The sequence below is a fragment of the Coptis chinensis genome, chromosome 2 (genome assembly GCF_015680905.1).
Source record: "Coptis chinensis isolate HL-2020 chromosome 2, ASM1568090v1, whole genome shotgun sequence".
Taxonomy (NCBI): domain Eukaryota; kingdom Viridiplantae; phylum Streptophyta; class Magnoliopsida; order Ranunculales; family Ranunculaceae; genus Coptis; species Coptis chinensis.
The window spans coordinates 65,170,258-65,184,788 of record NC_141457.1 but is presented as its reverse complement, the minus strand read 5'-3'; the positions used below and the strand labels follow the sequence as shown (position 1 = coordinate 65,184,788).

The following is a 14,531-nucleotide window of genomic DNA, read 5'->3' as shown; positions in this document are numbered from 1 at the left end:
TGGTCCAAAAGTTTGGGCGCGGAGCTCCAAAATTTCCCTCTTCCAAAAAAATCAGAAAAGGAAAAACGTATAACAAGAAATTTCTCTAGACAAACCTCTTCCACCGCCTCTCTCACCTTCTCTCTTATCGGCTTCTCTGTCCACCAGCACCACCACCACCTTTCTAACAGCTCGTCACCATCACCTCTCTCTCAATCTCTCTCTCTTTCATCAAAGGTAATGTTTAAAGTTTTATTTTTTAAGTTTTTGTTTTATTAAAGGTTGGTTCTTTTTTTGTTTTGGATGGAAATTGAGTAATGGGTGTTCCTTTTTTTGTTGTTCCAGACTTCTTGGCAACTCAAAAGACGTTTGAGTAGGCACTGAACTCTTCGTATTCATTACCTTCGATCATCTTCATCGCCAAACTATCGGTAATCAAAATCAAATTCACTCTCCAACCCCTTTCTGTGAAATTTAATTAATAATTTTGCTTCCATATAGATTCCAACTGGGATTCTTTTGTACTGTAACTTTGTAGGGTTATTTTGCTATGTACTGCTCACCTTAGCACCTTAAGAGGTAATGAAGATTGGCTAAAAGTGGCCGACCTAGTCTGGAACTTAGGATATCGGTTCCATCCATATATTATCTTTACTATTTCTCCTCTCCATTTATTAAATAATATTGTACAGGCAACAAGAAAAAGAAACTAAAAGTTTAAAGTAGGCTTCAACTTTTAAGTGTTAGTGTGTTACAACTGGTGCTCATGTGAGAGCTTAAACCTGGTCAATAGTCTGGTTTCACTTGAAGAGGTATGACTGATCTTTATCATGTGACAATTTTTAATTTTTAATACTCCTTGAAGGTTCTGACAAAGTGTTTGTTGATAGTTACGCTTGAGTATTATAAAATATCTAAGGAGGATGCCATTTCCAAAACACAACAAACTATTATTAGAACCTTAAATAGCATTAATTTTCTATCTCAACTTTAAATAAGATTTTCCATCGCCAAACTATCAACAAGTTAATATTCACCAAACCAAATTATTAGAACAATAAGATTTTTGTTAATGGGTGTGATTTTTGAAGTAGAATAGGTTGTTTTTTTAGGTTTTTTGGTAGGTGTTTCTGCTACAATTTCCTTATCGAAGAGATGTAATTACAAAAGATTTTATTTTGAGTAGTTTTAAAATATTTAAGTGGGATATTGTGTATAAGCATTGTTGTGATGCTCTTGGTCTCTCTGTGTTTTTAATAGATGATATATAGTGAATATTCTCATGAATCTGCTATTACTTACAAAGCTAATTTTTAATTAACTTATTTTGGGCATATGCAGCTCGCTTTGAAGTTTGTAGATATATAACAGTTTCAGAGGCAAGTGTACTTATTTTATGTAGTGTTTGGTTATGTGCCTTATTCTGTTTCTTTCACAAATTGTGTGATCATAATGTTGAATCTGACATGAGTTCATTCCAATTGCAGGCTTCATGATCTAAAGCAACTTGGTAAATTTCTACATTAATTAGGAAATATTTTTTCTTGTAAAAAAGGGTGTGAGACTATTGACCGTGTGGATTTTGTGTCATTTCAGGTTTTTCCTTTTCATGACTTTGTTGCATTAGGTGAAGCAAAACTGATGTGGTATATATCATGTAAACTGGGAAAACTCAGATGTTCTTCTGTTATAAGTAATAACTAGTAAAAAGTAATTGGGTGGTGTGGCAACTTATTTCCTGAATAAAGGGTGTGAGACTGTTGACCTTATGGAATGTAATATTGCTTATGTATGAAAAGCTTAATGGGCTTAAAAACCTTCTATTAAAGAGTTCAATTTGTTTTAGGTCTAGTGTATATGGTGTATCCAGGGGCTGTTCATTCTCGGTTCAAACATTCACTAGGGGTGTATTTTCTTGCTAGTGAAGCTATTGAGAAACTTCAAAAGTACCATGTATGGAGCTATTTGGAAAATGCTATGCTAATATTTATCATGGGACCTGGTATATTTTACTCAAATTGTTGTTTTTGTTGTGTGTGTAGGGCTTAGAGCTTGGCGTTGAACCTATAGATTTACAGACGGTGAAGCTTGCAGGTGTTCAGCTCTACCGTTTTAATGATTTGTTTTTACCTTTTGGTGATTGGTAATCCTGATTGTTTGTGGGTTATTCAATTTATAGGACTATTGCACGATATTGGTCATGGCCCTTTCAGCCACTTATATGAGCGCGAGTTTCTTCCTCGGGTTCTCAACGGATGCACATGGTAATCTTTTGTCTCTATCAATTAAATCTTTAGAAGAAAAGAAGTTTGTAGAAATAAACTGTTGTTTCATTTTCATGCATTATCATGTATACTGAGTAGCCTAGTTATGGTTATGATAGAGTTTGTTTTCCAAAGTAGATAGACTATTAGTTTTGTTAGAACAAACAGTACATGTCACTTATATTACATGATTTTTTTCTGTTTTTCTTTTATCTTGGAAGAAATGATTGCAATCTATGGCACCCATTCCCTCCTGAGCATTCATAATTAGGAGGTGCTGTTCATCTCTCCCTGAGAAACCTCATTGAATTCGCTCATTCAGGAAAAAGAAAAAAAACGGGACAATTTTATCTTGCATTGACAGAGCTTGGAGCTGCATAATATGTAGGCAGAAATGCAGAACTAAAAATCATTTGCTTGATCTTGTCGTTTAGCAACTGGTCAAATGCTTCACCTTTATTATGTAAAGCTTATTAAGGCTCTGTCTGTCGAAGCTTGTGGGTGTGGTTCAGCTGAGGTAGTTGTGTGTCAATTGGTTCACTGGGATTCTTGGTCACTTTCCTAATTCTTGGAGAAACAAATTATATAAGTTAGAGAAAACAAAAGCTCCTGTGGCTGGTTGGGGAGTTCAATAATCCTTAGTTGTGTTCCTATATCCGTGGAGCTTGTAACTGCTACATTTTCCTATGTGGATTCAAATCTGACTTTCTTTTTGATTTATGGATAAATCATTAGTGTCGCATCAACATGTTTTCTGCTGGTGCATTAGTATGCCTTAGTTCTTTCAGTTAACTTTCTAGGCATGCAATGCTTTGAAATTTTTGTGACGTATAATGTAGTTTTCTTAGATGACATTGGTTAAACAAATATTGATCAAGAATGTTTTTCTGTGGTGTGTCGATTTTTTCTTTAAGTATTGTTTTACAAGTAGACCCCCATGTTGAAGCGTGGCCTAATACTACACTAGGATATAGTATTGAGTTTGATGTTTTTAGTTTGAACCCCCATGTTTTTAGCTATATGTAATTTTCCCCTTCTAATATATACTTGATTATTTATATTGGTTTCACCAATTCAATGGTTGACCAGTCCACGCACTTTGGCTCTTTGTTTTTGTTCGAACAAGCGGTTGGATGCTACATCGATTGAGGATCGAATAAAGAAGTGTCTGCTTTTATGGAAGCACCCTTCAAGTCTATTAAGTGATAATTCTTCTTGCATCACCATTTAAAGTGTATCATTCCTTTTTCACATCCTTTGTTCAAGTTGCATCCTGACATCATAATTATTGCTCACAAATGATGATCCACAAGTTTTAACTTTTACATCTCTGCTTCTAAGACTGTTAGGATCATATGTATGGGAAACAAATAATAGAGTACGCTCACGCCCCCATTGCAGACTAGTTTATTAAGTTTTAATTGCACAAGCACGTAGAAATGCTCTTGCTATGTGTTATGGCTTTTACCATTTAGCTAGGTCCCGACTTTTAGACTTATGGGATTTTAACTTTAATATAATTTCCTTATGATTCATTTGGATGTAGGTGGATGCTCGTGAAAAGGTTAAGGCTTCAAATCATTTTTCGAAGGTATTGAAATGCAAGAGAATGATAAAACGAAATGGAGAAACATGCGCGTGGTGAACTAAGACATTATTACTTTTACAGGGTGATGAATTGTATTGAAAAATATTTGAAAATTCATATTATATTGAGCTTGTGATCATAAATGCTATGGATTAATTTTTTTAATTATTATTATTTTATACTTGTATGAATATTCATCTCTCTATTTGTTTTTCGGCAAAGAAATATTGATTGGGAATATGTGGCTTCTTTCAGTTTTTTGTAGTATTGTTAATAGGATGGATGAATTATTAGTTTGATTGAAAGGCAAAAGCGGACCTAGGATAATTTTTTTTTTAAAAACTGAAATGTTTTAGCCACAGCTAATGTCCGTAGATAACAAAAAGATATGCGTGGCAAAGCTACTTTTGCTACGAAAATTGCTACGGCTATTATCCCTCATAGAAATGATTGCCACGGCTTATGCCACGGTCGTTCTCAGTGGAACTTGCTACGGCTTATGCCACGGCAACGAGCTGTGGTAGTTGCTATGGCTATTCCCACGGTCATCTTCTATGGGACTTGCTACGGCTTTTGCCACGGTCATTCTCAGTGGGAAGTTCCTACGGTTTGAGCTGTAGCATGGACCGTTGCAGTTATCCACGGTCATTAGCTGTAGCTAAACTTTTCCCGACAGGTCAAAACCCCACAGACTTGCGACAGTCGATAGCCGTGGCTAAAGACTTTTACCCACAGTTTTCGGCCGTGGCTAACAATCAGCTTTCTTGTAGTGGTGCCTCTACCAAAAAAAAATGCTCGATCTCCCACGACTCTCTCTCTCTCTTAACTTCGGCCGTTAGGTTTCCAATAACTGTGTCAAAGTCCTTAATTAGTGTTCATTGGTTCTTCCTTCTCATCTCTCTCTTCGATTTTGAACTAAAAAGTTTTCGTATTTTGAGTTCTATTCAATTTTTCTTTCGGGAACAGACGAATTTTGCGTATGATTTTTACGTGTTCACACCTATTCTACCTCTCAGACGACAATATCCCCTTTAATCGACCAAGGTATGGGTTCTCATATGATTTTGTTAGGGAATTCACAATTATCTTATAATAGTTAGTTACATCTTCTCTCTTGCTGAAACCCTCAACGAGAGAAATGCCGAAGCAAATTCACGAGATTAAGGATTTCCTTCTCACTGCAAGAAGGAAGGATGCTCGTTCTATTAAGATAAAGAAGAGTACGGATGTCGTCAAGTTTAAGGTTCGTTGCTCCAAGTATATGTACACACTTTGTGTGTTTGATTCTGAGAAAGCTGATAAGCTAAAGCAGTCTCTCCCACCAGGTTTGAGTGTGCAAGACCTTTAAAAGAGTGGAAGGAGATGGATGTCGTGATGGGATCGTTATGTTGCACCTGTGTTCACTTTGTTGAATTGTTAATGAGTTATGACTTAAGTTTTGATTTTGAATTCTAGACAGCAGAGATCGGAATGGAAAACACCGTTGGGCTAATTTCTTTAAATTCTCAGATATATGGATATTATGTTGACTGGTTAAAAAGAAGTTAGTTAAATTATCAAAGAGGGCTAAATCCTATAGACCAGTCATGATTTACTCCTGATCGAGTTGCAGTGTGAGTTTAGAATTCTTGTGCTATGAATATATAGATTTTGGTGTTTGTGCTTTTACTGGATTGTGGTTTATGTTCTTTTTTATTTGATTTGAAGGTATTGCAAATGCGAGATGCCTGATGATCTCATGATTCAGTGTGAAGCTTGCAAGGACTGGTAATTTTTTTGCACTCTTCCCTATTTCTGTTAGTGCTGGTTTATATTTGTCTTTTTTTTTTACTCTCTAGTGGACTTATGACATGGCTAATGAACGTATTTGGTTCTAATCCTGACATATGAGCATTAGAAAGTAGTGCATATTGTAATTATCTTAACTTTTAAGACATGCATTTAATCAAACTATTACATGCTGGCTATCTTAGCTTCATTTGCACAACATCTAAGGAATCCTCATAAGAATTTTTTGACCGTTACCATACTCCTCAGCTTTGGCCGGAGTTGATTAAGGAACTCACACTCACGACTAAGAGCTCATTCTTGTATCTGACTTGAACAGGGATGTGACTTCTAGAAACATCTTTTGACCGGGTATCAATGCAGTTAAATTAGTGTCCCTAGGAAGTGACTAATATTTTAGTAGAGGAGAGTCGAGGATTAAAGCGGATGCCGCAACATAAAATAAAAATGTTTCTATAGTATATGGGGAGGGATAGAGCCTTTCCTATAACTTGAATGAGGGGATGATTTTTGGTTGAGATTATCTCCTTACCATGAAGATCATTTAACAATAATCAGCCCATTTGAATATTTCTAACCTTTTCAAAAGAGTCGGAGAACTGCGGACCGAAATTTAACCATCGAAGAAGCTTATTTGTGGAATGGAGTCACTCTATAGGACTGTAAATAAGGGAGTGGCTCTATCCTCCCTCCCCAAAATATATTTGTGTTTGCCACAACATAGAAGTAGCAATCAAAAGTTAATCAAACACTATTTTTTTAGAAATGTTAACAAAAGTTACATCATCTCTTGATTGACTTCAAATTTGGGTAAAGACTATGTAGATAATTCAAAAACTCCACCGCTCACGAGAAAGTACTCAATCTTGTATCTAATTTAAACTGGAATGTGACTTCTAGAAACACCTTTTGTAGATGGTAGTCGTGATGGTACACTGTGGGCTATTGTTGCACACCGTGTTTGGTCCTTGGCGAGGTTTCATCTTTGTTCTATGGTTAATTAAGGATCCCCCCTTGTCCAACTTTTACAAATGTCGCTATCTTACTTTGTACAACCCTATTTTCTTATTCACTAAAGATTAGAAGCAATTGTTATATGGATTTTATTTGTTTTGCAGTTCTCTTTACTTGAATAATCATTAAAGTCAAGTAAATGATTTTTTTGTCATTCACTTTATCTTTAGTATTTTTAAGATTTGGTGGGATCAACAATGGTCGCTAGGTATTCAATGAAGATAACCTAGTATTGTAGTGTGGTAGCTGCCCAAGCCTTGTTTGATCTTTAGTTTATTAGTTTTTATTTCTTATAGTTTTAACTTTTGCAGATCAAGAAACTTTCTGGCCAGCAAGAAGACTTCTACCTCGGATAGATGTCAAAGCTCTTAGTTTGTTCGGTGCCTCTAAGAATGTCTTTCGAACTATGATGAAGACTAATCATGAGTATTTGACGTGAATGTGACTTAGTCACAATTCTTTCCTAATCCATTCATTTGTATATTATTAAGTACTTATTTATTTATTACCTAAGTCTTATGTTTGTTTTTGCTATTGGAATGTTCAATGGAGTTAACATTTATGAATGCTATTTGAATTTTAATGGATTATATTTCAGGTGTATATTTGTTACAGGTCTAATTCAATGTGAAATGTTTGTTTTCAAATATATACAGTTTTTTTTTTTGAAAAAAATTATAACATTTATCACGGTTTTGCCAGAACTGTCACAAAAGATACGTTTTTTTTTTGTGACGGTTTTTGAGTAGTTGTTACCGTTTTTAATGGCTGAGAGAGGCTAGTCTGGAACAAATATTTGTGACAGTTTTGGGAAAAAAAAATGACTCTCACTCTGTCACGGTTTTGGAAAAAAAAACAGTGACAAAAGACTGTTTTTTAACAGTAATATAAAGCCTTTTTTTCTTGTAGTGTAATATATCAATATTTTCCCGCCCAAAAGGTTTCCCGCCAATATGGCCATATTGTGCGTTAAATATTTGTTACAACGGTCATACTACATTGAAGTTACCATCAGCAATTACCTACCAAGGTAGACAAAACAAAATAATATAATTAGTGACATAAGATTCCACACAAAACATAGCCATATATATATGAAGAAATATCAATATAGCAAAGTAAGATCCTACATAAACGTTAAAATTATCCTCACAGCTAAACACATATAATGTCAAACCATGTGACACATGAACAGTCAAACTACCATGAAGATACTATCAGCAACTTACGGGAGTTACAAAATTGAAGCAAAATAACAAACTTTGACTGTAGGAGTTTAACAAAATTTTAACATGTTGATAATTTATGGCCTGTGTCACTTGTTTCCATGTGCCTCAATTGCCTCTACGCCATGGTGGGTAGCTGCTTCTCTGGCATCCATCAAACACTTCTCCAATTCCTGTTGTTGGCTTTTACAAACACTGTCCACAGTTAATGATATCCATTCCAATCCTCTTCCGCATTCAATGGGTTTGCATATCAATTTTGTTAACTTGGTCAGGCACTCCTTTAAGAAGGCAACCCAGAAAAGCTAGGCAAAATAGCCCACAACTTTTTCCATCAGGTTGTTTGGTCACAGACACAAATTCACGAGTCCAAGAGGTGTTCATATCATGATCTGAAGATGGATCAGAACACTTGACCACATAAGCAAGACATGACTCCAATGCTAGTTGCTCTTTACCAACACTCTTACCACTAAGAGAATCATATGTGTAGATTTTTCCCTCAGAATAATTGTATACCTCAAGAATCCAGTGACTATGTTGCACTTGAAGTGGAATGATAATACCTTTGCCCTTGGTTGGGTTTGCTTGATTTCTAATTCTTCCTTCAAAAGTGTCTAGGTGCTCTATAACGACTTCAGAAGGACGATAAGATAAACTTTCTAGTCTCTGATCAGGTGATGCTGCTCTAAAACTTGACTTTTTAAGCTTTTTCTAGAAGGTTTCATATTCTCTCATCATGAATGTCTACATCAATAAAGTCATCAGTTATGAATTAATGAATGAACATTGTCTAGAAATTGTTCAATGAAACATCAACAAATGAGAGATAACTTACAACAAAGTAGACATCCTGAATGACAGTATATGAGTCTTTTTCTAGAATGTCATTATCCTTAAAATGTTGGGGTACAACCTGGACAACAGTTGCACATATATGCTCATAACCTACAAATCACATAAACCAATTAATTAGGAAATGTAATGTACATGTGACTTGCGTACTTACCTCATAGTTAGTGTATGAAGCCATGGTGGTTGTGTACTTACCTCACCATCCACCCATTGTCTTCCATGCAGTGAATGAAAACTATGCACTGAGATGGACTGGTTATATCCAAACACTCTCACATCCAGAGAGCTATGTGCATCTTGTTTTCTTTTATATAGCTGCCAATAATACTGGAGTATGTTCAACTCACCTTTGGTTGTGGTTTTCATGAAAAAGGTTGAAGACAAAGCCTCATTGATCAACTTATCACATTCCTTTCCAATTATTTCTTGCCATGACCAACCCTTCTTCCCTTCTCTTCGTTTCTTAGTTCTTTTGCTTGTCTCTTTAGTTTTTTTTCCATGTGAGCCTCCATTTGAGTCTCAATCTTGACCACATCAGGAACCACCATATCATCCTCCACATCATCATCATCATCATCCACATCATTCTCATGTTTGGACTGCTCAACAACAGTTTCATGTTGATAGTCCACAACATCTTCATCAGTTGTTTCTTTGGTAGGTGACAAAGTTGGCAACACGGTTATGTCACCAGTGGCAGAAAGCAAAGCAGAGAAATGGACCTTATCCATTTCATTGTTAAGGAGTGCCTCAACATTATCTTCATGAAAATCTATGGCTGTAGCCTCAAGAGTAACAACATCTGAGATAGCATTGGGCATTGTTTGTTGCAAAGGAGTAACAAATATGACTAACTGTCCAAAAGGCAATGGTGTAACATCCTCTGCAACAGTCAGTTGATCCTCTGCAACTACAACAGTCAGTTGATTATTCTCCTTAGAAGGCAATGGTGTAAAATGATAATCATCTTGATCATGGAAGGCTCCTGAACCACGTCCTCATGTAGATCTTGCTGACTATCAACTTCAAAATCCCCTCCAGTCTTGGGCATCTCTTCACTAATCTCTCTCAAAACATTTGCTGCATCATTTTCATCTTCTGACTCATGTGCACGAATAAGATTTTTTCTTCTTTTTGGTTTCTTTACTTCTTTCTTAATCTCCAATCCTTTTGTTTTCTCAGTTATTTCACATATGTTGCAAATTTTTCGGGTTTTGGTAGCCTGTACCGCTACTTTTTTACTTGATCTTGATGGTTGAACTCTCACTTGCTCCCTGGTCACTGATTTCCCCCTCTTCTTTATCATTCTAAACTCTGAACAGATTTTGCCATCCTGGATGACTTTAATGTGGGTTCCATCTTCCAATGGTCTTTTTCTTTTCTCTGTAGTCTTAGCAGAAAGATCAAATGAAACTTTCTTAGAAGATGATGACTTCTTCACAGCTGTTGAATCCATAACTTCTTTCTCAACTGATTTAACCTTCTTCTGAGCATACTTTGTACTAGGTTCTTGGACAACAACAACAACAATGGGAGACCTTGAATTCGTTCCCCTTGTTCTCTTTGACCTTGAATCCTCCATAACTTCTTTCTCAACTGATTTAACCTTCTTCTGAGCTGACTTTGTACTAGGTTCTTGGACAACATCATCAGCAATGGGAGACCTTGAATTCATTCCCCTTGTTCTCTTTGATCTATATCCCTTCATAACCCCCTCAGATGAACCTTCACCTACACTACCTACTTTCCTCGCAGTCTGAAAAAACTCTTGCATTATTGTCTCCATACCTGCCCTTATTTCACTCTTGATCTCCTTCCTAACCACCATAACCTCCTCACTTACCTGCATTGCAAAGGTAATATCCACATTTAAACATTTAAAGATATATATATATATAAAAATTATATTTGCTGATATACAAAGTTATACAACATATCATATGAGTACTAAATATGTAAGGCAATTAACACTACAGAATTGCTGATATATCAACTTGAGGAACATATTAGTAAATCGTCCAACACATAGAGTAGAGTTTTACACTTACAAAGCCATTGAGCAATTCGGCATGTCTCTCAAGCATTTCATTACTACTGTTGGGCTCTGAAACTGATGCAGCACTTTGGGTGCCCTGTTGCTGCAGAGCCTCCTTGATTACATATTCTTTAATTTCATCTTCACCAATATCTAAAGTTTCAAAAGCTACAACCTTACCCTTCAAAGGCTGGAGTTTTTTCTTCCAAATTTGGAGATGTAAGTTCTTGGAAGGTAACTTTTCCCAGTCAAGTATTCTTGGGAATCTACCTTCCACTACCCTACGAGCCCCAAGAGACAGGATGTGAAGGTATGCCCAAACATCGAAGCATATCACACAACCATAAACTGCATATGAATCACTTTGAGCTATAACATTTTCGTAAATATCATCTAGACAGTATTCCAACATCTCAAACAAAGGAGTGCCCTATGGAAACTTATCAAAAGCAACTAAATCCTCTGTAAGATCAATAAACCTTCCATTTATAGTCCTAGCAGATCTAGGAAGAACAACTTGAAGCAACACATACAACCTATTGAGCCTAAAGATATCAGTTTTATCATCCTTACCACTGGATTTTGCCATTTGTAGAGCTGCTAATATTTCTTTCTCACCAGCTGTAGTTCCTTTAAAAAATTGCGAACGAAAATCAGATGATTTCTTCTTCACGTCTATTGTGTAGAATGAGTTTGCTACAGGTTTCACACTGAGACCCATAATCAAAGCAACATCGCTCTTTTTAAATACCAAATCTTTCTTACCGATCTGGTAACAAAGTCTACCAACTCTGTGCGCAGAAATGGCACAAACAAGTGTAGTTGTTGTGTGCATATTTCTTTGGATTTGCATAAAACTCCCAAAGCAAGATTTATGAAAATCCTCTTTTTCTTCCTCACTAAAAGCATCGAACAATTTGTGCATTTTATCTAGTGACATTCGACAAGTCAAATTTAGCTTCCTCATTTCTCTCCGGAAATAACTTTAACAAGTAAACTCAAACTTTCGAATTTGGACAATTTTAATGAAAGGCAATAATAGTTAGGCTTTCGAATTTGACTGTTTTTTTTTCATAATTTCGTATTTTATCTGAAATAGCAACTTTCCCCCCTCAATTCATGTAATTAATTGGGTTTCGATATATATTGGGATGATTGACACATGACACTCAACAACCTTAATAAATTTTCGGTAATTTTTGGGGAAACATGTCCTAATTTCTTTCCCGCCAAAATACACTTATCAATGCAACCACTATAGAGTTGTGGTAGACATACTTTATTTCTTACTTTATCAACAATTAAATTTCATTCATTATTCTGGTATTTTTTTGTTATTTTATGTGTCAAACTTAATTCACTTACACAATTAATTGCATTTAGACTATTTCACTTCCAATATACGTTTATATTTATAGATAAGTATGAACCATTAAATTTTCTACTGACCCATTGATTTTCCCATTTTTTTTTTACTATTTAACATTGTGGAGACTTCATTCACCGCATCTAACATATATACTCTTCTCTGTAAAAGGTAAGCAAATACTTTCAACATAACAACATGTCTCTAAATAATTTGTTCCTGTTAATTTTAGTAGTTTTAATGCCACCTCCAGCCATCCCAACCATCCAAAATTATGACACCCCACCTACAACCGACTATTCCGATGAAGAGAACTCGGACAAGTGGGATACCTACTCTACTAACGATTACACAGACGAAGAAGAAGAAGACGGCTGGCTTCAGGATCCCTACTATGTTGGAGATATTCCTATGAAGAATAATAAGAAGGACAATGACGAGGAAGACGATGACGAGGAGGACGACGATTATGGGGGTGCTGATGACGAGCAAGACGAGGATGATGATGATGAAGAAGACTGATTTTGTCTGGTCTTATTTTGTTGTTTATGTTTTATTTTCGTTAGTTCGATCTGTTCTCTGTTCTTATATTGTTTTGTTTTACCCTTGTTTTCTTCTGCACTTGTTGATACATTTTGCACTATAATATGTCTATTATCTTTCTCATCATTTGAACCATCAAACTTCACTTTCTAATCTCAATAATCAAACTTCACTTTCAACAATACAGTAAAAAATGGCGAAAACGTTGCCCTTTGTTGTTTCTGGATGAAACTGTATGATTTGATCCAAATTAGCAAAACCGATCTTGGCCACTCATTTTCAAGTTTTCATCTCAACATAATCATGTGGTTGCTAATTAACACAAATCACATCACGTTGGGAACCGACAGAATTGACAAAAGCAAATTTGCTGGTCCATGTGGATCTTGTCTAGAAGTATGCGCAAGGGAAAAATAGTAAAAAAAACCTTTGAAAAGTCAAAATGTGTGGGCGTGGTCTAATTAAGGAATTGACATTATCATAATCTAATTGGGAAATTACCCTTTATAGATTTGATAATGTCTAGATTAGTTTTGTTTGTTACTTCGTCTATATTTTTTCGTATCTTGGGCAGGCCATGTCGGCCTTCTTGTTTCTTTCTTTTCGAATCTATGCTATTTGATAGTTCACTGATCAAGAAAAATATAGCGGGTCTCAAAAGCAAGTCATAGTAACTTTCTAGAAAAGTGTAACGGAAAAAGAAAACCTGCACTTCAAATGATTTTTGTTTTAGACCCTCTTTTTTGTGGGATTTGGTCATATGTGTAGATTTCGTTAATTTCTCCGTGTTTGAGCTGTGGTATCTTGGGAGGCCATATCATCCTCCTTTTCTACTCTTTTTTCACATTTGATTGCCTACTTTCTAACTTTCTGAGTTATAGGTTTTATGTTCAATTATTTTTTAATTCTGTTGTTGACTAGTTCGTGCACCAAATTTTCTTTTTCGTGAGTGCGAAATTCTATTTGAATACTGAAATCGTTTATTAATTGCTTGTAGTGAACTTCATTTGAGAATTTTTCATGACATTTTCTGACTATCTATGCTTGGAGTATAGTTTTTTTTATTTATCCCTGGGTGAGTGTAGCTTCCATGTCTTCCATTTAGTATAGGGTGAACTAGTGTTACCCCCCCAATTGGCTCATCTAGGGGAGGAATATTGGTTAACCCTCTAGTATATATATCTACTTTGAAGCACAACTTTTCACTTAGCACAAAATTGTGTATTCTTTTTTACCTTCAACCACCACTCGATATGGTGCAACTAGTCCAACCATAGAAAACATTTGTGAAAGATCATATTTTCCCTTACTAGATTTTTAGGGTGTGTTTGTTTTGGAGGAAATGCTAGAGAAAGGAAAGGAAAAGAGGTGTGGTCCACCTTTTCTGTAGTATTTTTGTTGTTTGTTTGCCTATGGACAGGAAAGGTTGCTTTCCGTGCGGAAACAAAACTAGAGAAATGGAAATGGTTTCGAGTCCGTGCTCCAGACCTAAAATTTTTAGGAAAAGGAAAGAAAAAAAAAACAAACACAATTTACTTTCCTTTCCGCAGTTTACCAAACAGACACAATTTTAAAACTGCTTCCATTCCATTCCATAGTAGACCAAGCCCTTAAATTTTAACTAATGGAAAGGAAAGAAAATAATTCGAGTGGTCCACTATGGAAAGGAATGGAATGGAAACAATTTTAAAATTGTGTATGTTTGGTAAACTGTGAAAAGGAAAGTAAATTGTGTCTTTTTGTTTTTTTGTTTGTTTTTGTTTTTTGTTTTTTTTTCCCTTAAAATTTTAAGGTCGGGACCATAGACTCAAAACCATTTTCATTTCCATTTTCCTAGTTTTGTTTCGGCACGGAAATCAATATTTTCTTTCCA

General features: G+C 35.6%; 1 long non-coding RNA gene and 1 pseudogene across 1 annotated transcript; both read left to right on the top strand.

The window, feature by feature from the left end:
• The first annotated feature begins 1,198 nt into the window (after window positions 1-1,198).
• Window positions 1,199-2,341, top strand: LOC147517194 (uncharacterized). Its single transcript, XR_015213818.1, has 3 exons — window positions 1,199-1,932; window positions 2,022-2,073; window positions 2,159-2,341. It is a non-coding gene; the product is annotated as an uncharacterized LOC147517194 (long non-coding RNA).
• A 2,604-nt stretch (window positions 2,342-4,945) lies between these two features.
• Window positions 4,946-5,374, top strand: LOC147517193 (large ribosomal subunit protein eL38z/eL38y pseudogene; annotated as a pseudogene).
• The last annotated feature ends 9,157 nt before the right edge of the window (window positions 5,375-14,531 follow it).